We start from the raw sequence: 23619 nt of genomic DNA on the forward strand, positions 1-23619 counted from the left end.
TGAGGTAGGTAGATCACTTGATGTCAGGAATTTGAGACCAGCCTGGCCAGCATGGTGAAACCTCGTCCTAATCAAAAATACAAAAACTAGCCAGGCGTGGTGGCACTTGCCTGTAATCCCAGCTACTTGGGAGGCTGAGGCAGGAGAATCGCTTGAACCTGGGAGGTGGAGGTTGCAGTGAGCCGAGATTGCACCACTGCACTCCAGCCTGGGTGACAGAGCAAGACTCTGTCTCCATAAAAAAAAAAAAAAAGAAAGAAAGAAAAGAAATGTTTGAGACAAATGAAAACAGAAATACAACATACCAAAATCTATGGAATATGGCAGAAGTAGTACTAAAGGAAGGTTTATAGCAATAAATGCCTACATTGAAGTATAAAGATTTAAAATAACCTATTGATGCACCTCAAGGAACTAGAAAAATGAAAACAAACTGAACCTAAAATTAGTAGAAGAAAAGAAATAATAAAGATCTGAGAGTAGAGATAAATAAAATAAACACTACCTTCTCCCACAATTCCTCGTGCTCTTTCTTTCCAACTCGGCCCGACAGAATGGCTCCCGCAAAGAAGGATGGTGAGAAGAAAAAGGGCCGTTCTGCCATCAACGAGATGGCGACCCGAGAATACACCAACATTCACAAGCGCATCCATGGAGTGGGCTTCAGGAAGCGTGCCCCTTGGGCACTCAGAGAGATTCAGAAATTTGCTATGAAGGAGATGGGAACTCCAGGTGTGCGCATTGATACCAGGCTCAACAAAGCTGTCTGGGCCAAAGGAATAAGGAATGTCCCATACCGAATCCGTGTACGGTTGTCCAGAAAACGTAATGAGGATGAAGAGTCACCAAATAAGCTCTATATTTTGGTTACCTATGTACCTTTTAGCCCTTTCGAAAATCTACAGACAGTCAATGTGGATGAGAACTAATCGCTGATCATCAAATACATCAAATAAACTTATAAAAATAAAATAAAGACTAAAAAAGGACAAAAGATCAATGAAATAAAGTTTGTTTTTTGAAAAGATAAACTAAATCAACAAACCATTAACTACAATAGCTAAATGAAAAAGAGAGAAGACCCAAATAAATAAAATCATAAATAAAAAGGAGACATTACAACTGATCCCAAAGAATAAAAAGGATTATTAGAGACTATTATGAGCAACTATACACTAACAAATTGGAAAATCTAGAGGAAATAGATAAATTCCTGGATACATGCAACCTACCAAGATTCAACTGGGGGCTGGGAGCAGTGGCTAATTCCTGTAATCCCAGCACTTTGAGAGGCTGAGGTGGGCAGACTAGTTGAGGTCAGGAGTTCAAGACCAGCTGGCCAACATGGTGAAACCCCATCTCTACTAAAAATACAAAAATTAGTCGGGTGTGGTGGCACATGCCTATAGTCCCAGCTACTTGGGAGGCTGAGGCAGGAGAATCACTTGAACCCAGGAGGTGGAGGTTGCTGTGAGTCAAGATGGCGCCACTGCATTCCAACCTGGGTGACAGAGTGAGACTCCATCTCAAAAATAAATAAATAAAAGATTTAACTGGGAAGAAACAAACAGAAAGCCTCAACAAGTCAATAATGAGTAACAAGACTGAATTAGTAAGAAAAAGTCTCCCAAAAAAGACACACCTAGGACTGGATGGTTTCACTGTCACATTCTACCAAATTTTTAAAGAAAAAATAACACCAATTTTTCTTAAATTTTTCAAAAACACTGAAGGAGGGGAATTATTTCAGACTCATTGTATGAGACCAGCATCACCCTGGTACCAAAATTAGATGAAGACACAACAAAAAAGAAAACTACAGGTCAATAATATTGATGAACATAAGTGCAAAAATCTTCAACAAAATATAAGCACACTGAATCCAATAGAAAATCAACAAGATTATACACCAGCATCAAAAGTAAGATTAATCCCAGGGATGCAAGGATGATTCAACATATACAAACGCATAAACATGATACATCACATCAATAGAATGAAGAATAAAAACCATATGATCATCTCAACAGATAGAGAAAAATCACTTGACAAAATTCAACATCCCAACTAAGTGGGGTGGCTCACACCTGTAATACCAACACTTCAGGAGGCTGGGGTGGGTGGATCACAAGGTCAGGAGATTGAGACCATCCTGGCTAACATGGTGAAATCCCATCTCTACTAAAAATACAAAAAATTAGGCGGGTGTGGTGGTGTGCACCTGTAGTCCCAGCTACTTGGAAGGCTGAGGCAGGAGAATTGCTTGAACCCAGGAGGCAGAGGTTGCAGTGAGCTGAGATCGCACCACTGCGCTCCAGTCTGGGTGACAAAGCAAGACTACATCTCAAAAAAAAGAACATTTCAACATTACTTCATGATAAAACTCTCAGTGAATTAGTTACATACCTCAACACAATAAAGGCCATATGTGACTAATCTACAGCTAACATTATACTGAATGGGGAAAAGCTGAAAGCTTTTTCTCTAAACGGGAACAAGACAAGTGGATGCTCATTTTCACCACTCTTATTCCACACAGTACTGGAAGTCCTACCCAGAGCTGTTAGACAAGAGAAAGAAATAAAGGGCATCTAAATTGGAAAGAAAGAAATTGTCCTTGTTTGTACATGACATAATCTTATATTCAGAAAAACCTAAAGTCTCTACCAAAAAACTCTTAGTCCTGACAAACAAATGTAGTAAAGTTTTTCAGGCCTAAGAGTGTTTTGGTGGAGGCTGTAGGTGTTTAGGGTATGAAATCAACATCTAACATTTTGAAAAATTAGTAATGTTTCTATACACCAATAATGAATGAGCTGAAAACTAAATCAAGAATGCAATCCCATTTACAATCACTACAAATCATATAAAATACATAGGAATCAATTTAACCAAAAAACTGAAAAATCTGTATAAGAAAAACTGTAAGACACTCACAAAAGAAATAGAAGAGAATGCAAAAAAAAAAAGGAAAGATATTTCATGCTCATGGATTGGAAGAACTAATATTGTCAATGTGATAATTCTACTCAAAGCAATTTACATATTCAATGCAATCCCAATCAACATACCAATGACATTCTTCACAAAAAATTTTAAAAATTCTCAAATTTCTGGAAGCAGAAAAGCCCCAAAATAACCAAAGCAATCCTGAGCAAAAAGAACAAAGCTGTAGGCATCACACTATCTGACTTCAAAATATAATACAGAGTCATAGTAACAACATTTGCATAGTATTGGCATAAAACAGACATATACACCAGTGGAATATAATAGAGAAACTGGATATAAATCCATGCATTTATAGCCAACCTATTCTTGACAACGATACCAATAACATCTGATGGGAAAAGGACACTTTCTTTAATAAATGGTGCTGAGGAAACTGGATAACCATATGCAGAAGAATGAAACTAAGCCCCCATCTCTCACAGTATACAAAAATCAGATCAAAATGAATTGAAGCTTTATATCTACGACCTGAAACTATGAAACAAATTAGTATAGAAAAACACTGGGGAAATGCTCCAGGATATGGGTTTGGGCAATGATTTTTTTGTGTAAGACTTTAAAAGCACAGGCAAGAAGAGCAAAAATAAATAAGATTTTATCAATCTAAATGACTTCTGCACAGCCATGGAAACAATCAACAGATTGAAAAGATAACCTGTAGAATGGGAGAAAATATTTCCAAATTAGCCATCTGTCAAATGATTAATGTTCAGAATATACAAGGAACTCAGCAGCAATTAACCAATCTCATTTTAAAATGGGCAAATGATCTGAACAGAAATTTCTCCAAAGAAGATACACAAATGGTCAAGTATCTAAAGAAATGCTCAACATCACTAATAATCAGGGAAATGGAAATCAAAATTACAATGAGATAGTATCTCACCCCAGTTAGAATGGCTACTGTAAAAAAGACAAAAGACAACAAATGCTGGCGAGGATTCAGAGAAAAGGGAATTCTCATACACTATTTGTGGAAATGTAAATTAGTACAGCCATTATGGAAAACAGCATGGATGTTCTTAAAAAAAAAAAAAGGAACTACTGTATGATCCAGCAATTTTACTCCTGGGTACACACACAAAGGAAAGGAAACCAGTGTGTTGAGGAGGTATCTGTACTCCCATGTTTATTGCAATATTATTCACAATAGCTGAGATGTGGAATCAACCTAATCATCCAAAATGAGATTAATAGTTAAAGAAAATGAAGTATATTGGAAAAATGGAACACCATTCAGTCATAAAACAATAAAATCCTGTCATTTGCAGCTACATAGATGAGTCTGTCAGACATTGTGTTAAGGGAAATAAGCCAGGTACAGAAAGATAAAAACTGCATGTTCTCGCTCATATGTGGAACTAAAAAAGTTGATCTCACAGGAGTAGAGTGGAAGAGAGGTTACTAGAGGCAGGAAAGTGTAGGAGAGAGAGGGAATAGGGAGAGGTTGGTTAATGAATACAGAAGAATTATAGCTAGATTAGAATACGTTCCCCTGTTCAATAGCACTGTAGGGTGTCTGGAGTTAACAATAGCTTATATATTTTCAAATAGCTAAAAGAGAGGATTTGAATGTTCCCAACCCAAATAAATAAAAATGTTTGAGGCGATGGATATGCTAATTACCTTAATTTGGTTATTACATATTGTATACATGTATCGAAATGTCACAGTGTATCCCATAAATATGTACAATTATCATGTGCCAATTAAAAGAATAATTAATAGTAATAAAATCCTGGGACCCTGTTTGACCAACAGAGGCAAGTTTCTGGAAATGGATGTTAGATGACATTCAATCAGAAATTTCAGCTGAGACGCCTGGATAAATAAACAGCAGATAACAAAGTGAGCATGCAATAATAGGGAGAGGCAGATATTCCAAGGCAATATCTGAGAACTCGTTTGGTGACTCTTGGATTCACACTCAGGGCAGAAACATGGTAGATACATTGGAGACTGAGAGAGGAATTCGTGAAGAGAATTTCCTTGGAGCCTGATTCCCACCTGCAAAAGCAACCTAACTGTTTGAATCCAGTGGGTTCCAACCATAAAGGGAGGGAGAAGGGATCTCAGGGTGAGCTGATCAGGGCAACACTTACACGAGTGTGTTTCTCATGCACCAGAGCCATATCTGGAGAAAGAGCCAATCTGGGGCAATTTAAAAAATATAAACTTTTGAAATGCGTAAGTGCACAATGCGATTAAAAGATTATAAAGCAAACTCACATAATGACCCAGCAGATGAAGACGGAGATCACCACACTCAAGGAGCTTCCCTCACGCTTTGCCAGATCCCTACACCATTTCCCCAATAATACCGCTATCTTGTCTTCTAATAACACAGTTGGTTTGGCTTGTTTTAAATCTCTAAATTCGTACAGCAGACACTCTTTTGTGTCTGACTTAGTGCCCTTGTACGGTGCTTTTGAGACTCATTCATGTCATTGTATTATATTTGAATTTTTTTAAATTTCTGAGTAGTATTCAATGGAATACTACTCAGAAATAAAAAAAAAAACCTACAAATTCCAGGAATATGCCACAATTTGTTGATCCATTCTACTGCTGAATGAAATTTGGATTATTTCCAGTTTTTTGCAATTATATATAAAGTTTCTGTGGATATTCTTTTTCATGTCTTTTAGTGCACAGATGTGGGGTAAATTCCTAGAAAAAAATTGTTGAGTCATATGGTATACATATATGTAATTTTGGTAGATGCTGACAATCTTTCAAATTGTTATAAAAGCCAGGTGCCTCACACTTTGGGAGGCTGAGATGGGAGGATTGCTTGAGCCCAGGAGTTTGAGATTAGCCTGGGCAACATAGCGAGACCTTGACTCAGGAAAAAAAAGAAAGAAAAGAAAGAAAAAGAAAAGAAGCTTAAAAAGAAACCCATTTGGAGGTAAACCCAGATATTTTAAAAAGGACAAAATTGTCGTATATAGTATAATAAGGAGAAGAAATCCATAAAGTGAGAACAAGGAATATCATTTACAGAAAAATCAAAGAAGCCAGCACCTAGATTTTTTTTTTTTTTGAGACAGAGTCTTTCTCTGTTGCCCAGGATGGAGTGCAGTGGCGCCATCTCGGCTCACTGCAACCTCCGCCTCCAGGTCAAGCAAATTCTCCGGCCTTAGGCCCCACTAGTAGCTGGGATTACAGGCACATGCCACCACGCCTGGCTAATTTTTGTATTTTTAGTAGAGACGGGGTTTTGCTACATTGGCCAGGCTGGTCTCGAACTCCTGACCTCAGGTGATCCCCTCACCTGGGCTTCCCAAAGTGCTGGGATTACAGGCATGAGCCACCACGCCCAACCTAGATTTTTGTTTAAACACCAGTCTTCAATAATAGGAATCAGAGCTCCTTGGAGAAATTGCTGATTCTAGGGCTGGGGAGGAAAAAACATATGTTTTAGCATATATTTTTGGAGCATCTTGTAGTACCAGGAAGTAAGGAAGTGCTCAAAAACAACAGAATGGGCATGTGCCGAAGGGAGGCAGAAGTCAGCCAGAAAGAGCTCCCCATGACCAAAGCTGGGACAATCTGAGCAGCAAATTAGGGCATGTTCAATGGCAATGCAATAAACAGTCACTATAATTACATAGACCAGCATTTTATGTATTTATTTGTACAGACAGTGCCTCACTCTGTTGTCCAGGAGTGCAGGGGCACAATCTGAGCTCACTGCTGCCTCGAACTCCTGGGCACAAGTGATCCTCCCTTCTCAGCCCCCCAAAGTGTTGGGATTACAGGTGTGAACCACCACACCTGGCCATAAATAGGAACATTTTAAAATGCATGGAAATAAGTTACATTAAGTGAGAAAAAATAAATGAGGTTTCCAAACTGTTAATCCATATATATAAATATACATATGATTAATAGGGAACAGCCATAAATATTCAAAATGTCAAGTGTGGTCATGTTGCTGGCAGGATTCTTTCCTGGTTTCCATAATGTGGTATTCCTTTATATACTTTTTATCAAGATTAACATGCAAATAATCACTCCTCTAAGGTCTTTAAAAACTATAGATTTTCTTGTTGGAGATTTGCTTAAGACACTTTTATCTGTAATTTCTTCACACTACAAACTTTAAAGTATAAATTTATGTCTCTCCATATGACACACCAAGAAGCCCCAACAGTCTTTGTATCACCTCTGAAAACTGCCATCATTATAACTGTACGGATAGGCATCACTCCATTTCATTGATTTTATTTTTTAGAGATGGGGTCTTACTGTGTTGCCCAGGCTAGCCTTAAACTCTAGTCTCAAGTGATCCTCCCATCTGAGCCTCCTAGGAAGCTGGAACTATAGGCACAGGCCAGCACACCAGGTGTTACTCCACTTTGAAGTGTAGTTTCTCATCACAAATAATCTTTGGGCCAGGCACAGTGGTTCATACCTATAATCCCAGCACTTTGGGAAGCTCAGGTGGGCGGATCACCTGAGGTCAGGGGTTCGAGACCAGCCTGGTCAACATGGTGAAACCTCGTCTCTACTAAAACTACAAAAAACATTAGCTGGGTGTGGTGGTGGGAATCTGTAATCCCAGCTACTTGGGAGGGTGAGGCAGGAGAATCACTTGAACCCAGAGACAGAGGTTGCAGTGAGCCATTGCACTCCAGCCTGGGCAACAAGGGTGAAACTCTGTTTCAAAAAAAAAAAAAAGAATCTTTGGAAGTGAAGATAAGAATGTGGTAGGAATCAGGTAAGCAGCTGTGCTTGAACCAGACTGCAGAGCCTGGGGAGGGGGCATGTGAGCCGTGGTGTTGTGTTCTGGAGACATGTGTGTTCAAGGAGTTGCCCGGCACAGCAAGGAAACATTCTCTTCACCCTTTCCCAGTGAGAGGTATAACATAATCCTGAGATTTCCCTTCTATGTCAAATGCCAGGAAAGTAAAGCCACATGAGCTATCTTGTTGGCAGTACGTGAGGAGAAGTCCCACCGGGGTATGTTAAGGGGAAGGTTGTAAATAACCCAATCTGTGAACTTCGGGGCTTGGCTGGCACACGCTTCCTCCATGTTATAATTGCTTGGTAGGTCTGGCTTTGAAACCAGCAGCACACTACAGGAAATGCAAATAAACATTTTAAAAATCCACTGGGACAAAGGAGATCTCTAACTTACAACCTTCCCAGAGCCAGGCATTTAACATTCTGAGCACATTTTACCAAAGAAAGAATGCTGTGGCCAGCCACTGGGCCCCAGGTGGGACTTCTCCTGGCCTGCATTCAGCTCCAGGTGGGGTAAGTAGATGGCCCACAGACGTCTACTTACCCCACCTGGAGCTGAATGCAGGCCGTGGGGGGCGGGTCCTTGCCGTGGAAAAGATGAGTAAAGAAACAGGAGAATGATGAAACAGGACAACCCATCTTTGTCTCTTTCTCTTGAATCCACACGTTTAAAGAACTGTGGAATGAATTAATGGAGAAAGTAAATGGCAAAACACTTTATCTTTTACAGTTCTAAAGGGAATTTGTGGGCCCTTGCAAGAACTTTAGTAACCAAATCACCAATTCTTTACAAAGTCTACTCGCACGTGAAGAAAGGCATGTGTGCTGTATGTATATGGATATAGTTACATAGATGTATACAGCCGCCCACACACACTCAGCTGCAATAAATGCTGCTCTTCATTTTCTAAACCACGTGACTAACTTGGTCCACTCTGCATTAGTCTGTTCTCATGCTGCTAATAAAGACGTACCCGAGACTAGGTAATTTATAAAGAAAAAGGGGTGTCATAGACTCACAGTTCCACATGGCTGGGGAGGCCTCACAATCATGGCAGAAGGCAAATGAGGAACAAAGTCACATCTTACACGGTGGTAGGCAAGAGAGCTTGTGGAGGGGAACTTCCATTTATAAAACCATCAGATCTCGAGAGATTTATTCACAAGAACAGTGTGGGGAAAACTGCCCCCATTATTTAATTATCTCCACCTGGCCCCACCTTTGACACGTGGGGATTATTACAATTCAAGATGAGATTTGGGTGGGGACACACACAAATATCAACCCCTATAACAGAAATGGCAAGAAAATCTCAGTCACGAGGAAAGACATCTCCCTGTACTCCCAGGTTGTTATATAGGAATGCCTTGAACTAATGCTATCTGAGAATTATGGGCGGAGTTTCTGACATTCTCTGCCGGTAATATGATTAGTGGTTGTTTCTTCCCAGACCTGGATAGTGAGCATGGTGTGCACGTTTTACAAAGAAATCATGTTGAGGCCAGCCCTTGGGTTTCAGGCTGACACTATGTGCCTGACGGTTTTAAAGACTTTCTGTGTGAAGAGTGTTTCATTCTTACACAGGCATAGAGCATTTGTTGCAGGTGAAGCTGGGGCTCTTGCCTACCATTAGGGGCCACCTCCTAGCCAGGACTCCCTGCTATGGTAGAAGCATATGGCTCCCCTCCCACTCTGGGCCATGCACGGCCAGGGCTGGTGACGACAGGTTCCCCTGCCACTGGGCCTAATGATTGGCTTCCTGAATGTGTCACTTGGGCCTGTAAGGGCCTGTGGGTGGTGAGGGTTGAGTGGAAAACAACCGCGACTCCCCAGCAGACACCCATACCTTGTTTGCATGATGATCCTGAGGGAGAAGAAAGGAAATGGTCGGGCTGACACTGAGCCAGGCCCTGGACCATCTCTCCATCCCAGGAGATAGCTCTCCACCTCAGTCTGGAGGGTGGGGTGGGACGGGCCTAGGAAGACAGTCCAGGCAGATGGAGAGCTGTGGGCCAGAGACGGAAAGCTCCTGGCCAGAATATCAGAATACAGCTTCCATGGCTACAGATGTTGTATTTGCTTTTAAGAACTAAAGGAGCACACAAACACGATTTTTAACCTGACACAGAAATGGTACCAGATGGAGGGAATTTAAAGAAACAGAAATAAAAGGAAATACAGTGAAACTGGAACAAAAGAGTTGAAACTTACAAACAATGAAAATTTACATGGCTGGGCCCAGTAGCTCACGCCTGTAATCCCAGCACTTTGGGAGGTTGAGGCAGGCAGATTACCTGAGGTCGGGAGACCAACCTCACCAACAGGGACAAACTCCATCTCTACTAAAAATACAAAATTAGCCAGGGGTGGTGGCACATGCCTGTAATCTCAGCTACTCAGGAGGCTGAGGCAAGAGAGTTGCTTGAACCCGGGAGGCAGAGGTTGTGGTGAGCCGAGATTGCACCATTGCACTCCAGTCTGGCCAAGAAGAGCGAAACGCATCTCAAAAAAAAAAAAAAGAAAGACAGAAAGAAAAAGAAACTTTACAAAAAACTGAAAAACATTCAAGGCCATTACTACTCAATTAAATGATGATATGTTAGTATTTTAGTCTATCAATTAGGCAGTTATTTAGAAAAAGCAAACTGTTAATATTTTTTCAATAAAAATGTCTTTCATTGGTTGGGGTAGGTTATCAAAGAAGGCCATGGATTTATATATTATAAAATCCAAGAGGTCTACAAAGGATCAGCAGTGAAAATTCTCCCCCACTGTACACACCTTCCTCTCACTCAGCCACCACGTCCCTTCCCCAGTGTTATATATATATATTTATGTATTCTACCCAAGGGTCTTGAACATGTAAGTGTATATCGACTTCCTCTTCCTTTTCTTTCCTTTTTTTTTTTAACTCATTCTGCGTCCTGCTTCAATATGTATATGTATATGTACACATGTCTTGTATATCATTTATGGCAAGTGTCCTCGGGGAATGAGATTGGTATAACAAATAGAAAAGCAGGAGGAAAAACATCCCATGAGACATTCCATTTTCTTTTCTTAATTTTTAATTAATTAATTATTTTACAGTACCCAGTAAAAAAGTAGTAAACACTTCATTTTCATAGGGCGTATGGGAGGAAATTGATTGTACATGAATAACTCAGGGTAGGGAGCTCAGCAACTCCTCCTGGCCTCATGACATGTCGACCCCATGAAACTCGACAGAACAGAATGTGTTGGGATACTGATCTGTCTTTTTATAGACAGTGACTCCATAAAACCATAGGGGTTTTGTTGGAGAGCAGAACTTTAAAATAAAGGATGTTAAAAAGTCTGGACATGCGACACCCAGTGCCAGGCCCAGCTCCCTCTGAGGTTAAGGATGGAGCTTAATCCTAGAGACAGAGCTGCTCCATCTCTCCCCAGCTCCTGCTCTAAGGAGATGGAGAGACCCCAGCTAGACCAGGATCTTCATCCTACCCTCCCCTGTCCTGGGCTGCCTGGATTGGGAATCTCCTTACTTGAGGGCAACCAGTGATGTGGCCAGATGTGAACAGACGGAGGCTTCAACCACATTCTCTTGATCTCGGAAACTTTAATGTGGAAAATGTCGGGAGACTGAGGCTGTTAGAGGTGGGGCAGCAGCTTCTCCAGCAAGCTTGAAGGGCTGGGAGTGAGCTGACAGAGTTTGTGCCCCTAAGATTGGGTGACCAACCTGTGGAAAAGAAAAGCCTACGGGCAAAGTAGGGGCCTCAGGAAATTGCACCAGCTGCAGAATTCTGGAGAGGTGTTATCAAGGTCTCGCTGCTCAGGCCTTGGAGCTGCCTGGGATTCCAGGCAGCTCCATAGATTCCCAGGCATGCCGCCATGCTGAGAGGCCCCATTGCATGGGGACACCTGAGTTCCCTGCATGCAAAAGTGTGTGGCTCTTACGACTACGTGTGGCCTTTGTTGACTCTGGGAGGGACTACAGGCCAGGTAGCCTTCGGTTGAGCTGAGCTAATCCTGTTCCTTTGTGGAAAGATCTCAAAGTGAACTCAGGAATGCAACCTGCAGGCCAGGGGTTTGTATTTTTGTTCCAGGTTTAATGTGGTATGAGGAGAAAAGGAAAAAAAAAAAACAAAACTCAACTAAAACGGGTACTATCAAAGCCCTCGGAAATGTTCCGGGATCTCCTTTATTAAAAACAGGAAGCAATTTCAGGCATTTTTCAAGAAGGCTTTGTCCAAATAAAAGCTGCGTTTCAAAAACGCCACCTTTGTTGGAAGAGTTTCCATCAGAGCCTAGTGGCCTATGTGTGGGAAATGACACCCCGCCCCTTTTCCTCTCTAAAGTGTGTGCTTCAGACAGCATCGGCCAACGCCATGGATTTGCAGACCAACCTGGCAATGTCTGTAGCGTGCCGCTGGGCATCAGGAACCCAGGAGGCATTCTGCACCAATGCCAGTTATTCCTAGTTTACAGGTTAGTAGGGTGACCAGTTGTTCCAGTTCGCCCGGAACTGAAAGGTTTCTGGGGCATTAAAACTGAGAAAGTGGCTGGGCGCGGTGGCTCAAGCCTGTAATCCCAGCACTTTGAGAGGCCGAGGCGGGTGGATCACGAGGTCAACAGATCGAGACCCTCCTGGTCAACATGGTGAACCCCCGTCTCTACTAAAAATACAAAAAATTAACTGGGCATGGTGGCGCGTGCCTGTAATCCCAGCTACTCAGGAGGCTGAGGCAGGAGAATTGCCTGAATCCAGGAGGCGGAAGTTGCGGTGAGCCGAGATCGCACCATTGCACTCCAGCCTGGGTAACAAGAGCGAAATTCTGTCTCAAAAAAAAAAAAAAACAAAAAACCTGAGAAAGTACCAAAGAACGTGGGATGAGTTGATCACCCTAACATGAGACTGAGACGGAAATGGCTTTCTCCCTTTGCTTTTGTTTTTTAAGACAGAGTCTTGCTCTGTTGCCCAGCTGGAGTGCAATGGCACCATCTCGGCTCATTGCAATCTCCGCCTCTCGGGTTCAAGCTATTCCCCTACCTCAGCCTCCCGAGTAGCTGGGATTACAGGTGTGCACCACCATGCCCAGCTAATTTTTTGTACTTCAGCCAAGACGGGTTTCACCATGTTGGCCAGGATGGTTGTGATCTCCTGACCTCAAGATCTGCTCGCCTTGGTCTCCCGAAGTGCTGGGATTACAGGTGTGAGCCATTGCACCTGGCCTTCCCTTTGCTCTTGTCTGTTCCATCCCCTAGGCCCACCAGTATGACTTTATCAAGAACACTGATACCTCTTTTGACCTCCTGGTCTCCCAACTGTCTCTAATAAACTTCCTCTGCCCGATTACACCTTGCTGCGAGTGGGACTTCCTGCCAAGTAAGAGCGTGAAGCTCAAATTCTAGTTGACAAATGAAATATTTCAACATTAGATGTTTTAAATTGATTATGCACTGGGCTTTCATTATCAAACATTTAATTGCAATTTGAGCACCAGTTCAATAGAGAAGGGATAGAGAAAGAGAGGGGTGAGAAGCCTTTTGCTGTGTTTTGGGAGTGAATGCCAGCCTCTAATTATTAACTTCTAATAAGTTAATAATAAATGGCTGTCTGTATATTCTGGTAACATCATTCTTCAGAGTCTTGTTCCTGGCTGAAGACCTCAATTTCCTCCCAAGTTGTTGTTGCTGTAATTTATGAATTAAAAACTCTTTCCTCTTGTAAGACATCGTTCCATATGCTGTGTACAAGCGCTCTGATTTACCATTCAAGACTAACAGTGTGACGTGTTTACCTCACTTGAAGAAACATGGCTTTACAGAGACAGGACGAAGGGAGAGGGGCTCCAAGTCCATTCTGACTCACCTCTTCTCCCACAAACTCTTTGTTCTATTCCTAACCCCTGTTTAAAAAAAATAAAACTCAATGATTTAACCCTGGACATGTATACTAGGGATGTTTTGTGTTATGCCCAGGAAACTTTCCATCCTTATCTTTGTCTTTTTTTTTTGAGAGAGAGAGAGAGTTTTGCTCTTGTTGCTTAGGCCGGAGTGCAATGGCAAAATCTCGGCTCACTGCAACCTCTACCCCCTGGATTCAAGTGATTCTCCTGCCTCAGCCTTACCAAGTAGCTGGGATTACGGGCATGCGCCACTATGCCTGGCTAATTTTGTATTTTTAGTAGAGACAGGGTTTCACCATGTTGGTCAGGCTGGTCTTGAACTCCTGACATCAAGTGATCCACCTGCCTCGGCCTCCCAAAGTGCTGGGATTACAGGTGTGAGCTATCACACCCGGTCATCTTTGTCATTTTTAAAAACTGCTTTGCCGAGTGAGAACGGCTTTCATCTTCGTGTTTGTTTTGGACGACAATAACCTGATCCTGAGTCCTGTGTAACAGCAACACAATGTCAATAGTGTTGCCTTTCACCCACATCTGCCTTTCTGAGACTTTAGTAAGCATATGTATCACCTGGGGATTTTAATAAAATGCAAATTCTGATTCAGTAGGTCTGGGGTGTGGTCTGGCATGTGTATTTTTTTTTTCAGGTTGAAATAGATTTTCTTTATTTATTTATTATAGATAGGAATGAACAGAAATTCAAGGTCATGAATGAAGTGGCGAAAAGATGGAATGAAGACAGATCCTTTTGTGTGTGGATCGCTTCTGTCTCCACGGGTTTGTATGCCTTCACGCAACAGTGGATAGTAGGTCTGTGCAGTCTGCAATCCTAAATTGTTTTTCGCCACATTGATTTTTACATTGACCACTAAGCTTTCTGCAGGTACTCTATGGGTTAAAGACAGCACAGTGATCTTTACTTCTGGTTGAAAGAAGAAGATAATGGCTGGAATATAATAATCTAGGTAGGAAACGGCCTTCTGCATTTTCAGCAGGCTGCCAGGGAGGGTGCTGCTGCTGGTCCAGGGACTGCATTCTGGGTAGGGGAGGAGTAGACAATGACGGATACACACGAATGAGGGGCCAGGATGTTGCTAACAGTCAGATTCCGCATAAGACTCCAATAGAATCCAACACCTAGAATTACTGCTTAGGCCATAGATTCTACAACCTGTGAGCTTCCAGTCATTCAACAATCCATGAGGTTAATTATATGTCATTATGAAAGCTAAATAAAAAATAAACATTTGAACTCTTCCTCTACGTGCAAGGTTCCATACAAACTGTCTTGCGCTCTGCCTTAAAAACATGTTTTATTTATCCTAGTGATTTTTCTAATCCATGCTGAGATGCCTTTATTGATTTGATAAACAGTATAGTATTTCCTTGTATGAATGTACCTTGATTTATTTAACCGATCCTATGTGAGTGATCCTTTAGTCTGTTTTAGAAGGTTTTCGTTAGCTTTGTCAGCGACAGCCTGGGCTCATCCGGCGTGCTTATCTAGGATGCGTAAGGAACGCTTGAGTATTGCCCTAGTGCTGTCACACAAATCAATGCTAATCTGGGCAGCTGGTACAAACCGTTACAGCTCCCAAGAGGAAGTTAATGAAAACAATATTCAGAATAAATATTCTTAGAGTAATAGTGATATCACTTTCTGAACAAGCTTATGGCTTCAGGCCTCTCTCTCTCTTTCTGCTGCTTACCTTTCTGCTGCCTCCTTTCTTAACTGGAAAGTTTCACCATCCAAGGCTTCAACATTCTGATGATTCTCTGACCTGTAGCTGCCGCCCAGGCCTTTCTCCGAAGTTCCAGTCATTTATAGAGTGGTGTTAATTCTAGGATCTTCTTCCAAGCAATCATGGCTTCTTTAAATTCTAATACAACCTGGGTTGGACATGGTGGTTCATGCCTGTAATCCCAGCACTTTGGAAGGCCGAGGCAGGAGGATCACTTGAGGTCAGGAGTTTGAGACCAGCCTGACCAATATGGTGAAATTCTGTCTCTACTGAAAATACAAAAACGTAGCTGTGCATGATGGGGGGTGCCTGTAATCCTAGCTACTGAGGAGGCTGAGGCAAGAGAATTGCTTGAACCCAGGAGATAGAGGTGGCAGAGAGCAAAGATCGTGCCACTGCACTCTAGCCTGGGCGACAGAGCGAGACTCTGTCTCAAAAAATAAAAATAAGTAAATAAATTCTAATACAACCTGGGAAAAAACAAAGACATATTAGGCTGTCCCATGGGTTGTCTGTCTTTGTATCAATACCACCATGTCCTGATGACTGAAGGTTTATACTAGGTCTTGCTAACTGGTCATATAATTGCTTCCAGCTTCATTGTTCTTCAAAATTGCTTTGGCTTTTCATGCTCCTTAGCATTTCCATTCAACTTTAGAATCAGCTTGCCAATTTCCACCAAAAAAAAATCCAGTGAGGGTTTTGATTGCAATTGTGTTGAGTCTGTAGATGAACTTAAGGATACTTTACAACATTGAGCCATCCAATCTATGAACATATTATTTCCCTCTATTTATTTAATACTTTAGAAATTTCTCAGCTGGGCGTGGTAGCTCACGCCTGTAATCCCAGCACTTTGGGAGGCTGAGGCAGGTGGATCATGAGGTCAAGATCGAGACCAGTCTAGCCAACAGAGTGAAACCCTGTCTCTACTAAAAATACAAAAAAGTTGCTGGGTGTGGTGGCGGGCACTTGTAATCCCAGCTACTCAGGAGGCTGAGGCAGGAGAACTGCTTGAACCCGGGAGGCTGTGAGCCAAGATTGCGCTATTTGCACTCCAGTCCAGGCGACAGTGCAAGACTCCATCTCAAAAAAAAAAAGAAAAAAAAGTTCTTAACAGCATGTTTATGTTGTAGTTTTTAGCAAAGAGCTCTTACACTTTTGTTAGATTACACTTCCTTATGTTTTTGTTGTATTTTCCTAGGTATTTTATTTCTTAAAAACATTATTAGAATTGAGCCAGTTTTCTTTTATAAAGTACCCTAGCTATTACTCCCAAAAACATTGCCTTTATGATTATCATTTCTATTGGCTTAAAACATTTTTTGTTAAAATGAGCAATATATTCCTTATTTTGGGCTTACCCTCCTTGAAACATGACTGCCTTAGAACACCTGGAATCATTGATAGAGATGATATTTCATGATATTTCCTTGGCTTCAATTTCTCAATCCTTCTTAGAAATTAATCTATAGAAAGATCTTTGATTTGCCTGCTAAGCAAACTTGGGAGCACTTTAGGATGTGAGGAGCAAACAGGTGATCAATGTTAAGGAATTGGAAATTCTTGCCCAGAGTTAGGGCTTTAATACCACTGTGCTCAACGTCAGGCCCAGGGTCTGTCCATTCGGATCACTGAGCAGATATCAATTGCTGTGTCTATTGCTGGGTGGAGTGAGCAAAGATTTCCCCCTGGGGTGAGACGAGGCTAGAAAAGAGTAGGTGCAGGAAACTTCTAATGGACGAAAACTTATTTCCAGGTCTCTGTTTTAGAAACTGAAGCTGTTTGCTCCAGCCCTTTCATCTTGGAATTAATTTGCTTATATTCCAGGCATTGTCTTCACTCATGGCCTGAATAATGGCCGTCATTTAACTTAGAAATAATGGCTGCCGGCCTTCCTGGCAAAAGACAAATCCAACTAAAGCTAATGCTAGGACAGATTGGTTCTCCTGAGTGCATTTCAAAGGGAAGCGCAGTGTTACGTATTAAAACGCGTATGAAACCCACCGCAAGGAGATGGTCTTCACATTTGGTGTTATGGATCTTAATTTTTAAAAATTAATAAACCGCTGCTCTTATTTTCTGACACCCACAAAACAATGGCCAACTCTATAAAAAAATCTTTTTTCAAAGATGGAGATTTTTTTAAAGCAAATATTAAAAAATTTTAGATTACTCATAGAAACAAGTAACGAACAGGTCAGGCACAGTGGCTCATGCCTATAATCTCAGCACTTTGGGAGGCCGAGGTGGGTGGATCACCTGAGGTCAGGAGTTTGAGACCAGCCTGGCCAACATGGTGAAACCCCGTCTCTACTAAAAATACAAAAATTAGCCAGGCATGGTGGTGTGTGCCTGTAATCCCAGCTACTCAGGAGGCTGAGGCAGGAGAATCTCTTTAACCCAGGAGGCAGAGGTTGCAGTGAGCCAAGATCTCTGGAGTCCAGCCTGGGTGACAGAGTGAGACAAAAAAAAAAAAAAAAAAAAAAAGAAAGAAAGAAAAGAAAAGAAGTAACAAAATGCAAACACAAATATAACATTCAAAGCTAGTATTCTCATTAAAAACAGACATCGATCCCCTGCGGAGGTCTTCAATGGATCAATGAATACACTCTCACACCCAGTACAGTGTCAGTGTCAAGTGGGCTAGGGATGACCGTCAGCTGCTTTCAGAGGAAAATTGAAGCTAACTGACCATAATGCCCTGTAACTTCTCACATTTATTCAGAATAGATTTAATAACAGAGGTTCTTTTTTTTTTTTGAGATGGATTCTTACTCTGTTGCCCAGGCTGGAGTGCAGTGGTGCAATCTCAGCTCACTCAACCTCCACCTCCCGGGTTCAAGCAATTCTCCTGCCTCAGCCTCCTGAGTAGCTGAGACTGCAGGCGTGCACCAGCACACCTGGCTATTTTTTTTTTTTTTGTATTTTTAGTAAAGACAGGGTTTCACTATGTTGGCCAAGATGTTCTCAATTTCCTGACCTTGTGATCTGCCCGCCTCAGCTTCCCAAAATGCTGGGATTACAGGTGTGAGCCATCCCGCCTGACCGTAATAACAGAGATTCTAAGTCAACATGCTTGTGGATAATTAACATGGTTAAAAGAGTGGTTTTATGAATGATAAAAGCTTTAGGTTCTGGGGCCCAGAGTAAACACTATTAATGGGTAATTCCCATTTGACCTCCCCCTGAGAGGACCATCCAATACAAAGTTTATATGAGCAAACAAATTAGAGTAGAGACAAAGGGATGTGGGGTAAACAGACTTAACTGTGGAAGCTTTATTGTCCCTATGTTTTACCCTGTGACTTAAAATTCTAACATGATGAACCGGCTGCCTTCAGCCTGTTCCATCAAAACCTTTCAGCCTTCCTAGAGGTTTGAGACTATAATCTTCTAACTTTTCCTAATATTTCCCTAATATTTTGCCAGCCACCCCAAGTGAATCTCAACAAAAGAACAACCTGCCGAGCCACTGTGCCTACAGGATCAACATGTGATACATGGCTGGGGCTGCTTTAACACTTGGAAGGCGGTTTCAGGAAGTTTACTGGTGGATTAGGATGCGTACAAGACCCATGATTCTTCCACCTCAGCAGAGCACAGCAGATCCCAACTTCTTTTTTGTTTTTTTTTGTTTTGAGACGGAGTCTCACTCTGTCGCCAGGCTGGAGTGCAGTGGCGTGATTTTGACTCACTGCAACTTATGCCTCCTGGGTTCAAGCAATTCTCCTGCCTCAGCCTCCCGAGTAGCTGGGACTACAGGTGCACCACCACACCCAGCTAGTTTTTGTATTTTTAGTAGAGATGGGGTTTCACCGTGTTAACCAGGATGGTCTCAATCTCCTGACCTCATGATCCGCCCACCTTGGCCTCCCAAAGTTTTGGGATTATAGGTGTGAGCCACCGTGCCTGGCCCACAGATGCCAACTTCTAAGCTGGGTTGCGATGCCAAGGGAAACTGGGGGTTGTCAACAAGCTGTCCTGTTCAAGCAATGCTATGGGTATGGGGGAGCTTTCCCTGGCAGCCTACAGCCACTGAAGTCAAAGGACCTGGAATTCCCTTTCTAGAGCCAGGTGGAGGTGGGTGGAAGTCTTTGTGAACCACAGGTTTGAAGTCAGCCTGCAGAAGTTTGGCTTCTTTTTCCATTGAGAAAGTTTTTCCTGGCTGGGCTTTGCTGGAGTTGGGCCTGAAATAGGCCTCCGGGTGTGAGGTGCAAGTGACCATGGGAGGGTGGGGTGCAGCCTGGGGCAGAGGCTAGTGTGCACTGGCATAGAGGGACAGAGGCCCCATAGCTCCTGGGACAGATACCCTGTGCTGGACTCACACAGGCCTAGCCATGGGGAGAGGGACGAGGTGGGAAGGAATCGGAGTTGAACAAGGAGCTGCTGTGGGCTTTAAGGTGAGCCCCAGAGGGAAAAAGAGGGAGGCTATTCCTGGTGTACCGGTCCTGGCAGCTCTTTGTGGAATGTTCATCAGTTCTGGGAAGCTTGAGGAGAGGGCTACTCCCAGAACTAAGATGACGTGGTCTAGAACTGTATCCAGGTAAGAATTACAGGCCCAGAGGATCATTCCATTTAGAATTCCCAGACTTTGCATTGTGAAGAGCTTTGGAGCGCCATCTGTCTCTACCTTTGCTTGCCACTTCTGGGATCCAATATGCTCATGCTTGCATTATTATTATTATTTTTAAGAGACTTTTTATTTATATGGTTTTTGAGATGGAGTCTCGCTCTGTCATCCAGGCTGGAGTGCAGTGGCGCCATCTCGACTCACTTCAACCTCCACCTCCCAGTTTCAAGTGTTTCTCCTGCCTCAGCCTCTTGAGTAGCTGGGATTACAGGCACACGCCAACACGCCCAGCTAATTTTTGTATTTTTAGTAGAGGCGGGGTTTCACCATATTGGCCAGTCTGGTCTCAAATTCCTGACCTCAAGTGATCTGCCTGCCTCAGCTTCCCAAAGTGTTGGGGTTACAGGTGTGAGCCACCACACCTGGGCAAGGCTATTTTTTAGAGCAGCAAAATTGAGCAGAATGTACAGAGAATTTCCAAATGTTCCCTGCCCGCTCCCCAACATGCCCAGCCTCCCCCATGGCCAACATGCAATACCAGAGAGGCACGTTTATTACCAACAATAAACCTATGTTGACACATCATTGCCACTCAAAGTTCATAGCTTCCATTAGGTTCATTCTTAGTGCTTGCTGTACATTCCATGGTTTTTGAAAAATGTATAATGACAAATGTACATTAAGCATAATCATCATTATAGTATCTTACAGACTAGTTTCACAGTCCTGAAAACCCTGTGCTCTGTCCATTCACCCTTCCATGCCCCTAATCCAGGCAATCACTGTCCCTTGTACTGTCCCCAGTGTTGCCTTTCCTGGAGCGTCATATAGTTGGAATTATACAACATGTAGCCTTATCAGATTGGCTTCTTTCACTTAGTCATATTAGTAAGTTTTCTTCCTATTTTTTCATGTCTTGATAGCTCATTTCTTTTTTTTAAGAGGTCATATCGGGCTTCTTGAGGCTGTGAGGGAGTAATTATCTACTGGGCAAGAGGTGCTGGGGAGAGCGATGAGTACAACAAGCAAGATCCCTGCCCTCATGGAGCTTGTCGTCTAGGAGGGTCACAGACAGGAAACTAGCAAGCCACAAACGCATCACTGAATGTAGGGAATGCAACGCAGGTAAAGAAGGGGACTGTTAAAGACTAAAGGGATGCTTCTTGGGGGTGAGGAGTTGGGGGGCTTTTGCTTTAAGGACATTTGAGAATAAGGACCATCAAAGGATAAGGAGGCAGTTGGGTCAAGACTGAGGGTGCAGAGTATCTGGTAGAGAGGGGATCACGTGGAAAGAAGACAGCAGCGTGAAGTGGAGGACTGACAGGAGAACACTTGGGGCGGGGACAGCATAGTCACATCCTCAGGGCCCCACTGGGGTCCTCACAGCCACTCCAGGCCTCATGGGGTTTAGACAGAAAGGAATGTGATCTAGTTTCCCCTCCATGCTGACCCTGCTGCTGAGTGGGTAATGGAGTGAAAATCTGTGGAAGTGGGAGAAGGGAGTCCATTCAGAGGCTTCTGCGGACACCTGGGGCCCTGGAGTAGAGGTGTGGGGAAGGGGTCGTTTTGAAGGTGGACTTACAGCTGGATGAAAGGCAGAAGGTAGGGGAGAGGCAGGGTGATGGCTCCTAAATTTCTGGCCTAGCATCCGGGTAAATGGCTGCCCTCTGGGAATCAGGAGAGTTGCATTTGGGACATCCACACAGAGTGGATACTGACCCGCAGCACGGGAGATGTGCTAGAGCCATCAAGTTAGGAATCGTCGCCACAGAGATGGTGCAGGAGGCTGAAAATGGCCCCAGAAGATATCCACAGCCGAGTCCCTGGCATGGGTGAATGTTACCTTCTATGGCAGGAAAGAGTCTTTGCAGATGAGCGTAAGGATCGTGAGACAGGGAGACGATGCTGGATTATCTAGCTGGGCCCTAAATGTCATCACAGGTGTCCTTAGAGGAGAAAGGCAGAGGGGGATTTGACACAGAAGGCAATGTGAAGAGGAGCACAGTGAGGCTGAACACGCTGGCCTTGAGGACTGACCTGATGTGGCCACACACCAAGGAGCAGTGGCAGCTACCAGGCCCAGGAAGAGGAAAGGAGCCGGGCATGGCCATGCAGACACCTTGCTTTCTGCCTCCTGATACTGATTTTGGATTCTGGCCTCCACATCTGTTAGGGAATTTCTTTTGTTTTAAGCCGCTACATTTATGGTGATTTGTAACAATTCCACAGGCAACTAATGTGAATACAGAAGTACCAGACCAGTTGAGGTCACCTAGGGAAGGAGCTCATGTTTTAGAGAAGGCAACCAAGTGCTTCGGCCTAAGGAAGTCCCATGTGAAAAGAGGTCTCCAAGAAAAATAATATGCTCCAGAGAAGTTCTGGAAAGTGAGTCAACACCTGCACACTTACAGCTCTTTTGTTTTTTTTTTGAGACAGAGTCCCATTCTGTTGCCCAGGCTGGGGTGCAGTGCCGCAATCTCGGCTCACTGCCACCTCTGCCTCCCAGGTTCAAGTGATTCTCTTGCGTCAGTCCCCAAGTAGCTGGAATTACAGGTGTCCACCATCATGCCCTGCTAATTTTTGTATTTTTAGTAGAGACGGGGTTTCTCCATGTTGGCCAGGCTTGTCCCAAACTCCTGACCTCAGATGATATGCCCGCCTTGGCCTCCCAAAGTGCTGGGATGATAGGTGTGAGCCACCATGCCTGGTCACACCTACACAGTTCTAAGGCCTCCTCTCATGTCTATTTCCTATTCTGTGCATTGGGCCATAAAATTGAAAAAGGAAATCAAGGAGCACTGACCTCCTCCCACCTTTGGCTCACCCACTGTGATAACTGCTTGGGGTAGCCTAGTGCTGGAGGTAATTTTCATGTTTACAAAAAAAGTGATACTTTGCATCTTTTCTCTTTTGTTGTAAACATTTAAAAATAAATATGAAAACCAGGTCATTAGCATATCTTAACAATCCAGCAGCGTAGGCACTTCTCAAATTATCAACAGGGCATGTCTCGGAAGCCTGTTTTAATGTCACTTGTTCTGACATACGCTTTCCTGTAGATATACATTAATAGAAGATAAATGTAGTCGTAAAGACCAGTGGAATAGAATACAAAGCCCAGAAATAAAGCCACACACCTACGACCATCTGATCTTTGACAAAACTGACAAAAACAAGCAATGGGGAATGACTCCCTACTGAATAAATGGTGCTGGGATAACTGGCTTGCCATAAGCAGAAGATTGAAATGGGACCCCTTCCTTAGACCATATACAAAAATCAACTCAAAATGGATTTAAGACTTAAATGTAAAACCTCGAACTATAAAAACTCAGGAAGACAACCTAGAAAACGTCACTCTGATCACAGGAACTGACAAAGATTTCATGACAAAGATGTCAAAACAATGGCAACAGAAGCAGAAACTGACAAATGGGATCTAATTAAATCGCTTCTGCACAGCAAAAGAAACTAACAGCAAACAGACAACCTACAGAATGGAAGAAAATATTTGCAAACTATACAAACAGTTGCAAACCGCTAATATACAGTAGACCTGGCAACGGTCTAATAAATATCCAGAATCTATAAGGAACTTAAAAAAATGTACAAACAAAAACCAAACAAGCCCAGTAAAAAGTGGTCAAAGGACAT

At 42.9% G+C, this 23619-nt stretch overlaps 1 pseudogene; it reads left to right on the forward strand.

The window, feature by feature from the left end:
• Positions 1–554: 554 nt before the first annotated feature.
• Positions 555–929, forward strand: LOC100895129 (large ribosomal subunit protein eL31 pseudogene; annotated as a pseudogene).
• Positions 930–23619: the final 22690 nt, after the last annotated feature.

Source organism: Callithrix jacchus, chromosome 2 (genome assembly GCF_049354715.1).
Source record: "Callithrix jacchus isolate 240 chromosome 2, calJac240_pri, whole genome shotgun sequence".
NCBI classification, from domain to species: domain Eukaryota; kingdom Metazoa; phylum Chordata; class Mammalia; order Primates; family Cebidae; genus Callithrix; species Callithrix jacchus.